General features: G+C 41.1%; 1 pseudogene; it reads right to left on the reverse strand.

The window, feature by feature from the left end:
• Window positions 1-7,654: 7,654 nt before the first annotated feature.
• LOC131306662 (pumilio homolog 3-like) overlaps window positions 7,655-10,642 on the reverse strand; it is a 28,934-nt pseudogene continuing 25,946 nt past the window's right edge.

The raw sequence follows: 10,642 nt of genomic DNA on the forward strand, positions 1-10,642 counted from the left end.
AGAGTATCGATAACAATGGGTTTTCTAGGCTTCGGAACACGGTGTTATCGATAACAAGGAAAATGTTATCGATAACAATGACCTTCGAGCAAATTTTTAACAGATTCTCATGGGTTTCTCAGCAGCAACGACATCAACAACAGCAACGGTCACAAACGAGAATCAAGCTACAAGAAACATGTCATAAACATCTATCGAAAGTTAGAACTCCTTACCTCAAGATTGAAGAATGAATTCAAAGGATTTTTCCAAGTCCTAGCCCCAAATCTCAAAACCGGACGGAATACACCTCCACCGAGCTTAATCCGACAAGAAATGAGCTCCAATATGTGTAGGAATGAAAGATTGGAGGTAGTTTTGTGTAGATTTTGGGTGATTTGGGTGAAGTTTAAGTGAGAGCAAGAGAGGGAGAGAGAGACGCCGGGAGAGGGAGAGAGGGACGGAGGGAATAAGAGAGGGGGGTGTGTGTGATACTCTCACACCCTCCTATTTATACACATAAATCCACAAATTTCCTTTGCACCCTTTCACAATCAATTCTACCACTTTAGCCCTAAATCACATAAACACCATTATTTCACTTTTCTTTCCCAATAATCATGCATTTATAAAATATTAATATTGATAAAATAAATACGGGTCTCTACACTCTACCCTCCTTAAAGAAATTTCGTCCTCGAAATTTAAGTAATCATGGTCAACTACGTCATGCACCACATAGATATGCAACAAGTCAAATAGCATAAAACTTCAATATTAAACACTCACATCGATTCATTCCGAAAATAGGTGCGGATACTTCTCCCTAATCTCGTCTTCTCGTTCCCACATCGACTCCTCGCTACCCTGACTTTTCCACAAAACTCGCACTAGTGGTATCGTCTTACCCCTCAACACTTGATCACGCGTGTCCAGGATACGTATCGGTTATTCCCCATATGATGCGTTGGCTTCCAATTCGAGTTCAGACCATTCTAACACATGTGATGGATCCAGTTCGTACTTTCTCAACATAGAGACATGAAACATGTCGTGCACATTCGATAACTGTGGTGGCAAAGCTAAACGGTACGCAACCTCTCCGATTTTCTCGATAATGTCGAACAAACCGATATAATGCGGTGAAAGGTTTCCCTTCTTCCCAAAACGTGACAAGCCTCGACATGGCAATACTTTAAGAAACACGTGATCTCCCATTTCGAATGATAATGGGTGACGATGACAATCGGCATAGCTCTTTTGTCGACTTTGAGCGGTTTGTAACCTTTGGCGAATAATCTTGACTTGTTCATTTGTTCTATTTTGAGCCTCTAGAAGTCGTTGGCAAATCGATCTCATACTCTCGGTAGCCTCTTTGATCATGTCCGGCCCCACTAATGTAGCCTCTCCCAATTCGGTCCAACATACGGGTGATCGACACGGTCTCCCATGCAATGCTTCATACAGCGCCATTTCGATACTCGATTGATAACTATTGTTGTACGCGAATTCGACTAATGGTAGGTGGTTTTCCCAATTACCCCGAAAATCCATAATGCAAGCCCGAAGCATATCTTCCAAAATCTGAATTGTTCGCTCGGATTGACCATCGGTTTGTGGATGAAAAGCGGTGCTAAACAAGAGGTTCGTGCCCAAAGCGGCTTGCAAACTTTGCCAAAAACGTGCGGTAAACCTCGAATCTCGATCAGACACGATAGATACGGGAATCCTGTGAAGTCGAATAATTTCCCGAATATACAAACGACTAAGCGTTTCCACAGAATCGGTAACATGAATAGGTAGGAAGTGAGCGGTTTTTGTCAAACGGTCCATGATAACCCAAATGGCATCATGCCCCCTCGGCGATCTCGGCAAACCCGTAACAAAATCCATCGTCACATTTTTTCATTTCCACTCGGCCACCGGCAACGGTTGTAGTTCTCCTGCGGGTTGTTGATGTTCGGCTTTTACTTGTTGGCATGTTAGACATTTGGACACGAAGATCACAACATCTCTCTTCATCCCAGGCCACCAAAATTGTCTACGCAAGTCGTGATACATTTTAGTTCCTCCCGGTTGGACGGCTAATGGTGAATGATGAAATTCTCGTAGGATTTCCTCCCGACACAAAACAGGTACGAACAACTTTCCTTGATAACGTAAACTTTGGTTGGCATGAATCATCCACCCATCTCGAGCATTACCGTTAAGGAATTTGGTACGAAGTTCCTCCGGTTCTCCATCATTTTGTTGAGTCTCCACTACTCGTGCCGATAAGGTCGATTGGACAGTGAGATTGCACAATGTAACCCCTTCTTGGAGTTCCTCGAAGTGCGAAGCATAATGTCCTAAGTCGTTCACCATCTTCCACTCACGTATGGCTAGGCTCGCTAAGTGTGCCGATTTTCTACTCAACGCATGCGCCACAACGTTCGCCTTTCCCGGATGATAATGCAATTAGAAGTCATAATCTTCTAAGTGTTCCATCCAACGACGTTGACTCAAGTTAAGTTCCTTTTGGGAGAAGAGGTACTTCAGACTCTTATGATCCGAAAAGACTTCAAATTTCTCACCATAAAGATAATGACGCCAACTCTTCAAAGCAAAAACAACGGCGGCGAGTTCCAAGTCGTGAATTGGATAGTTTCGCTCGTGAGTCTTTAATTGCCTTAATCCATACGCTACTACTCATCCCGCTTGCATCAATACACACCACAATCCTTCCTTAGACGCATCACAATACACGGAGTAGCCAACCCCATATTCAGGCACAATCAAAACCGGTGCGATAGTCAACCTCCGCTTCAATTCCTCAAAAGCTGCCTCACACGAGTCACTCTAAAAGAAACGAGTCCCCTTGCGAGTTAGTCTAGTCATCGGTGCAGCTAGACAAGAAAAGTCGAGAACAAAACGACGGTAGTACCCAGCCAACCCCAAGAAGCTTCAAATTTCAAACACGTTCTTCGATCGTTGCCAATTCATAATGGATTCTATCTTCCCCAGATCAACAGATACTCCACCTTTAGAAACTACATGACCCAAAAATTTAACCTCAGGTAGCCAAAACTCGCACTTACTAAGCTTGGCGTATGAACGGTGTTCTCTCAGGAGTTCAAGAACGATGGTAGGATGAATTCAGTGTTCCTCCTCCCTGGATGAATAAACAAGAATGTCGTCGACGAATATAACCACAAAATGATCAAGGTAAGCACGAAAGATACGGTTCATTAGATCCATAAAAGTAGCTGGAGCATTCATCAAACCAAATGGCATCACAACGAATTCGTAATGACCATAGCGAGTACGGAAAGCGGTTTTAGGACTATCCTCTCTACGAACCCTTAGTTGATGATAACCGGACCTCAAATCAATTTTGGAAAAGCAAGTCGCACCTCAGAGTTGATTAAACAAGTCATCGATTCTTGGCATGGGATACTTATTCTTAACGGTCACACGGTGGAGCTTACGATAATCAATGCACAAACGAAGTGAACCATCCTTCTTTTGGGCAAACAAAGTCGGTGCTCCCCACGGTGATGTGCTAGGATGAATAAACCCCAAATTTTCTAACTCCTGTAATTGAACTTTCAACTCTCTAAGTTAGGCGAGCGCAAAACGATAAGGAGGAATCGAAATAGGAGCGGTGCCTGGAAGCAAGTCTATCGTGAACTCGATTTCTCTCTCAGGAGGCAAACCGGGCAACACTTTCGGAAATACATCGGGAAATTCGCAAACTACCAGGGGTAACTCCCCACGTGTCAACAAGTCCTCATCTAACGTCAAACTCGCCAACAAAGCATAAATCGACTCTCTTTCCCGAGACCCACACAAATACGGTTCTAACGGTTGTCGACGCTCCCCATGGAATTCGAAACAAACACCCTAAGGCGGACATATGCGAACACGACGCTTAAAACAATCGATCGTAGCGTGGAATGCAGTCAACCAATCCATTCCCAAAATGAGGTCGAACCCCAACATATCTAGCACGATAAAGTCAAAGACGAAGTGATGGTCGTAGATAACAAGTTCACAATCTTTACAAATACGACTCAGAGATAACCTTCCCCCTGATGGTGTCTCGATGGATAATGGCAAATCAAGATTTTCGATGCCCAACTCCAATGCATACACAAATGATGTGGCAATGAAAGAATGTGATGCTCCAGAATCAGAGAGTACTCTAGCGAAAGAATTAAATAGAAGGAAGGTACCTCTCACAACAGATGCTTCTGGAGCCTGAGAAACTGAAGGTGAAGCATTGGTGTTGATGTTGAAAACATGCCCCTAGGTACCCTGACCCTGCACCAAACCTCCTCCTTGACCGGAACCTTGAGAAGGTGCGGACGAACTCGCTCCCCGGTCGACCCCAGAACTCTGAACTAACGATGTCATAAAAAAAAAGAAAAAGAAAACCCATTAGGGAGGTTTTGTTTCAACGTTAGAGAGAAAAAGGGAGAGAGAGAGCAGCTGTGGAGAAGAAGAAAGAAGGAGAGAAAGGAGAAATTAGGGTTGGTTGAATTAAAGCTAATTAGGTAATTTTCATCTTCTTAAGTGTTGAAATTCATGTTTTCCATGTTAGGTCTCATGTTCTGCATTTAATATGCACTGAATTGAATCCATGGAAGAGGGTTTTTGAGGTTGGAGTTGAGTTTTGTTCTAGGAAATTCATATATCATATGAATATGCAAAACGTTGTTTTGAGCAAAGTTGAATCTGTCCTGTTTTTGACGAATTTCTCTCATCGACACGCCAACCATGTTATTTTATGGTATTTTTACTATAGATGCCTCTGTGTGTTTAGATTATGCTGTAAAAATTTCAGAATTTTCTGAGAAGTGTGGAAAAAGATAAAAATCATAAACCGAGCTGCTGTCAGATTCGAGTCTGTGCAGACAGCACAGACACGTGTTGGAAAAACATGCATAACTTCTTGCTCGGGTGTCTATTTTGCGAACCATTTCTTGATTCAAGAACTAGACTCGTATATCTTTCTAAATATGTATGGGTTGTGCCGTGACTCTTTCTAGATTATAGCAGTTTTTGAATTAAGGTTCATGTTTTGGGAAGTTCTGGGATTCTGGACAGCTTTTGGCTTGAGTTCCTCATGAAATTCCTCAAGTTTAAGTATTCTGGGTGGACATGAGATCTTATGAGTCTTAAGTATTGTTAAGTTGGTGATGTTTTGGCTTTTGTAATCACTTGAAAAGGTTAAGAACTCAATTTATTGTGAATTTTTGAATGTTGGTCTGATCTTGAGAATCTGTTTTGAGACAGATTTGTGAATCTGTTATGTTTGTCAATTTTTCCATCCTTATAGTTTGAATTTGGTCTTGGTTCCTTCACAACTCTTGAAGTACATCCTCTTGTGAAGCTTTTGACACCAAAATCGTTTGATAATGATAAAAGACTCGACACATAGTGATTTGTCGAAGTTGGGACTGTTTTGAGATGTTTCTATGCGGAATCGGCACATGTTTGGATTCATGTTATGATTTTATTTGAAGTTAGGGTATTCTGAGCATAAATAGGATTGTTTTGACATTTGTTATCTAGTTGAGTTGGTGCAGGACATTATTAATGCATTTGTTAGGCCTTTCAAGTATTTCTATACTAAAACGTTTGGCTTGTGGATAGGTGACGAGTCGGTGAATCAAGGAGCACCAAAACCATAGTAGTACTTTCTTTTGGAGTACAAGGTGAGTGTTTGATTCATAGATGTTGTTCTATATTGAATTGAACTTGAATGTTGGCTTAATGACCAGTGATTGGCTTTATGCCAAAAGGCTTTTATGCCTTAAGTTATTGGCTATGTGCCCAGTGATTGGCCTTATGCCAAAAGGCTTTTATGCCTTAAATTATTGGTTGTGTGCCCGGTGTTGCTTTTAATTGCTTAGTTTACTGTTTGACAAGTTGAGATTATCTTTTAGCTGTACCTTTAATATTGAATTGCATCCATGTCTCATAAACCCTCCTAGATTTCATTTTGGAATCCAGTTTTGCAGGCATTATAGATATCCACTGCTGATTGTTGTGTGGTTGTACCCTCGCTTAGATAGCATGTCGGGAAGGCTGGACTAGTTTTGGCGAAATATTGTAGATAAGGATGTAGTTGCAGCCTATGTTTATATCTAGTTCATCTGTATAGTTTAACGCTTTCTTAAGACTTTCGTTGTGTTTGTAAGAACTATATATTTTGCGTTATCAATAAAATGGCTGTTGGTTAACTTAATTGCTAGAATTTGAGTTATAGGAATGGGTTGGTGGTTGATGTTGCACCCTCACATCGGTTTGGGCTCATTTGAGTGCTGGCCCTGGGTGGGGTGTGATAGCTGCAGTCATATGCCACTAGGAAGTAGGAATTACTTCTTTATTTTCATCTCATCAAGCAAACATGGTCCTTTTATTTCCAACCGAAGCAACAAGCATATGTCTGGAATCTGGATATATAAAATTGATTCAACTCTTACGATCACGGCGACATTGATTCGAGGCAACAAATACTTACTAGATCTAGTACGTTAACTCTAATCCATATTAAGAAGCATTTGTTGCCACGATTGCTTTTGCAACATGTGTATTCGATATTACGTGTCTAACAAGATTTTGACAATTTCCGTTCTCAGAAGCCAATAGTCCTCTAATAGGAATCACATTTTCAGTGACGAGTAGCCTTATATTTGGAGATACATATTATGGCTAGTACTCTTGTTAATCTACTAGGAACCACTGTCTTTTCGATTTCATAATTTCAAAAGCACACTTCTAGAGGTCTTATCAATTAGTGATTAGTAGTCTTTACACCAACTAGGAATCACTATTTCTTTTCACATGACTAGTTGTCTAAACACCTACTAATCGTCATGTGTTTCACAATTTTTCCTTAAGATGACTAGTAGTAGTCTAAACACCTACTAACTGTCGTGTTTTTCTCGTGGTTAGCAATCATCCGCTACACGGAAGTAGGAACCACTTCTTTATTTTCATCTCATCAAGCAAACTTGGTCCTTTTATTTCCAACCGAAGCAACAAACATATTTATAGATCTATAAAATTTATCCAACTCTTGCAATCAGGGCGACATTGATTCAAGGCAACAAGTACTTATTGGATCTAGTATCTAGTACGTAAGCTTTGGTCCATAGTAGATCAAGGCAACAAGTACGTTTTAGAGCTAGTACGTAAACTATGATCTGTATTTGACTAACGTAAAACCGAATACATATGTTCTCGAATGCACACTTTCAGAGTTCTTATCAATTAGTGATCAGTAATCTTTACACCTACTAGGAATCACTATTTCTTTTCACATGACTAGTAGTCTACACACCTACTAACCATCATGTGTTTATCAAAACTTTCAGACCGAAAACAAGGGAATGGAGGGAATTATAACAATTTAACCAAAATGTAAGATCGCAAACATGCCAAAGCCACACATATGGTTTCGAGAAGATCTAATGTGGGTTAAACAAAAAGGATCAATATAAAAAATTAATCATTAACTACGAGGGACATTTAGCAACATGAAAAGAAATATTACATTAGATGATACCTTCTAGAGCACTTGAAAACCATACATTAGAAGGCTTAGGGTCAACACATTCCCAAAAAGCTTGCTGGGCAGTTTTCTCCTCTGGGATGCCAATTCCATGCTCGAAAAACTGAAATTATATAACAGTCACTTATCTAAAATCTACCAAAGAGTTTAAAACCACAATTATGTCCGATTCGTGTGTACAACAGTCAGTGCAATTTATGTTGTGTTGTGTGTTATCGGAGTAGTAAAGCTGGTATTTTGAGTACCATAATTACCAAACTCATCAGTCATCAAAGTAAGAGCTTGGGGAATGATATCCTCAAAAACCATGGTTCTCTCATCTGTTGTAGCTATTTCGAGCTTTTGTTGATTGAATCGGCTTCCATATTTATCTGTACCTTTTTACAAAATGTTTACCATTAGAATTCACCATGATCAAATAGTATTCAAGACCAAAAAAAGAAAAAAAAAGAAAAGCACACACCTAAATTCAATGACATGACCCGCAATTTCAGAAAGTTCAAAACACTTAGCTTTATTGTTCTTAAACTCTTCCAGCAAAGATTATGCGAAGCTATCTTCCGCATTAGAACTAGTCTGTAAGCGCCAAGGTCCCATCACACCCCCACCTAAGTTTCTTATCCCAGTAGGGTATCACATATTTAATCCAACAGGAGAGTTTGGAATGATAAGACTAGCCAAAGGACTCTTAGGATATGACAAACCAACCCCATATGCAGGAGTTCCATAGTAACCAGGGTGATTAGAACCACCAGATTTGTGCCAATGGGACCGCCATATTGCGATTTCTGAGGTGATAGCACAGAACCCAGATAAGCTTTCTGGAGTAAATCCATTTAAGAATTCCCCAAGTAATTTGTATCCAAGCAGGGATCATAAATATGTGCAGATTGTCCTGCCACATACTCTGCCATCCTCAAGTACTGAAGATATGCGGGATCCACCAGTGGTCCCACCTAGTTCCAATTCTGTTCAAATGAGGTGATTCTGATGCACCAGGGCTCACATTTGATCCAAAAGGCAAACCACCGCCTAACATCCTAGAGTCCATTCCAGGGGATGCCATAGGTGATGCTGTTGGACCAATTTCGAATAAAGGTGGCATGTTAGAAGTGCCAGTATTTACAAAGTACCTAAACCAAAGTTCAGAAATGAAGAATTAGTAGCATCCATGTGCTGATAATGGGAAGATAAGCTTCCTTTGCTGTTAAGCATAGAAGTAGAAGATCCTTTCATGTATGATTTATTAGAAGAAGCAGTGGTTCTATGCGGAGCCCCATTGCTCATGCGCAAATCTGGATAAGACGTTTTTGCTGACTGCTCAACAAAAGACATGTGAAAATGCCCAAATTCAGATTTGTTCGCTTACGGATGCTGCTGCGTAACATGATTCTGACTGCTTTGCAAATTGAAGGGATAGGTATTGGGGATCATCCTCATCATGTTCAATCTGTGGGGGGTAAATACTTCTCTACATCTATCATAGCCTTTGAAAGGTTCGTGCCAGATAAAGTGGAGACCAGATTAGCAGACTCTGTAGCCGAAGCTGAGACACTGTTGAATGAGATTGGACTATTAAGGCTTCTCTTTCAGACATGTTTACTCTCTCTCTCCACAAATAGGAGCAAGGCAAGGGCTAGGAGCCCAAGCAAAGAGTTGGGGATCGGGGGTGGTGCTTCAGGTTAAGGAACCAACCAAAATTGCAGCATAGGAATATGATACAGGTAGGCCAACATTTTTCCCATCAGATGAGCTCTGAACATTTACATTGGATTGGATAGGATTTGGAGATGCCAATTTTCTACGCGCATGAGCCAACTCAGCTTCAGAAGAATCAAAGGCCTCACCGTTCTCAAAAGCATTACGGCTGGCAGCACTCGAAGGATTCCTAGAGCCAGGAGTTTTACACACCAAATCATCCTGCATGTAGATATCAAAGTTTAAATTTCACCAACATAATCATGGAGGAACCCTCTAACATCAAATTGCCTATCAGTGCGGGTGCCTAACAGAAAAAAGAGGATCAAAAGATATTTCCATTGTACCAATAAAGAAAACAAGGGCCGAGGGTCCAATTTAGAAGAATACATTCTTTAAAATCATGAGTTATAGTCACTAAACTCATGGACCCACAACCAACACACGCCTCATCTGAGAAAAGCACGAGTTTTGTCTTCACAAAGACACTGCACTAGAACATAAAAATGGCTCCAACAGCAAACAAAAAACACCTTAAGGAATTGCAGTTCTCATCAACACAAAGGGATCATGAGGCTCTTGTTGGGAAATATACAATCTCACCCGCAAAACGGAAGCGTAACAAAAAAACAAAACACACACGAAAGAGACACAAGTTTACGTGATTCGTTCAACGGCACTGCCACAGCCTACAACACAGAGGATTGAGAGAGAGAGAGAGAGAGAGAGAGAGAGAGAGAGAGAGAGAGAGAGAGAGAGAGAGAGACATCTCTTCTTTAAGCTGTGATTTCGGCAAAGTCATTGTACTGGCAGATTCCTAGGAGGCGATTCCTTGAGAGAGAAAGTCTGATGGAGATCGGTTCGATTCTTCCTCTCTCTTAGGTAATTCCTTCCCTTGATTCGGCTCTTTTGTGGTATCTTATGATGGATTTTACGTCTGAATTTCCTACTCTTAGTTCTGTAGTTAAGTCTGGCAACCCTAGTTCTTGTAATCATCATGAACCTGTGGGTACTAGTCCTCGATCTCCTGCTGCTACTTTCCCTGCTGCGGTTAACCTAATTGATGAATTAGAGCAAATTAATGTTGCTTCTGTTGCTTAATTGGCAATTGATGAAACTGATGACCCGGCTATGAGGCGAATCAAATCCTTGAGCGCAGAGATCCTTGTGCTTAAGGAGCAGTTGTGCTCCAAGGATGAGGTTATTCTCTCTATGGGGAATAATCAGAGTAAGGCTACCGAGCAACCAAAGTGGAGTTCAGTGGTGGCTCAATCCTCTTCTGGTGGGTCGCCTATGAATCTGAGTTACTTTCCCCCTGCAGTTACTGCAGAAAAACCAGTAGTGTACCTTCCTCCTTCTGTTGAGGCTACGGGATGTCAGCAGTGGGCTGATTGTGTTGTGGGT

This window comes from Rhododendron vialii, chromosome 11a, assembly GCF_030253575.1.
Source record: "Rhododendron vialii isolate Sample 1 chromosome 11a, ASM3025357v1".
Classification (NCBI taxonomy): domain Eukaryota; kingdom Viridiplantae; phylum Streptophyta; class Magnoliopsida; order Ericales; family Ericaceae; genus Rhododendron; species Rhododendron vialii.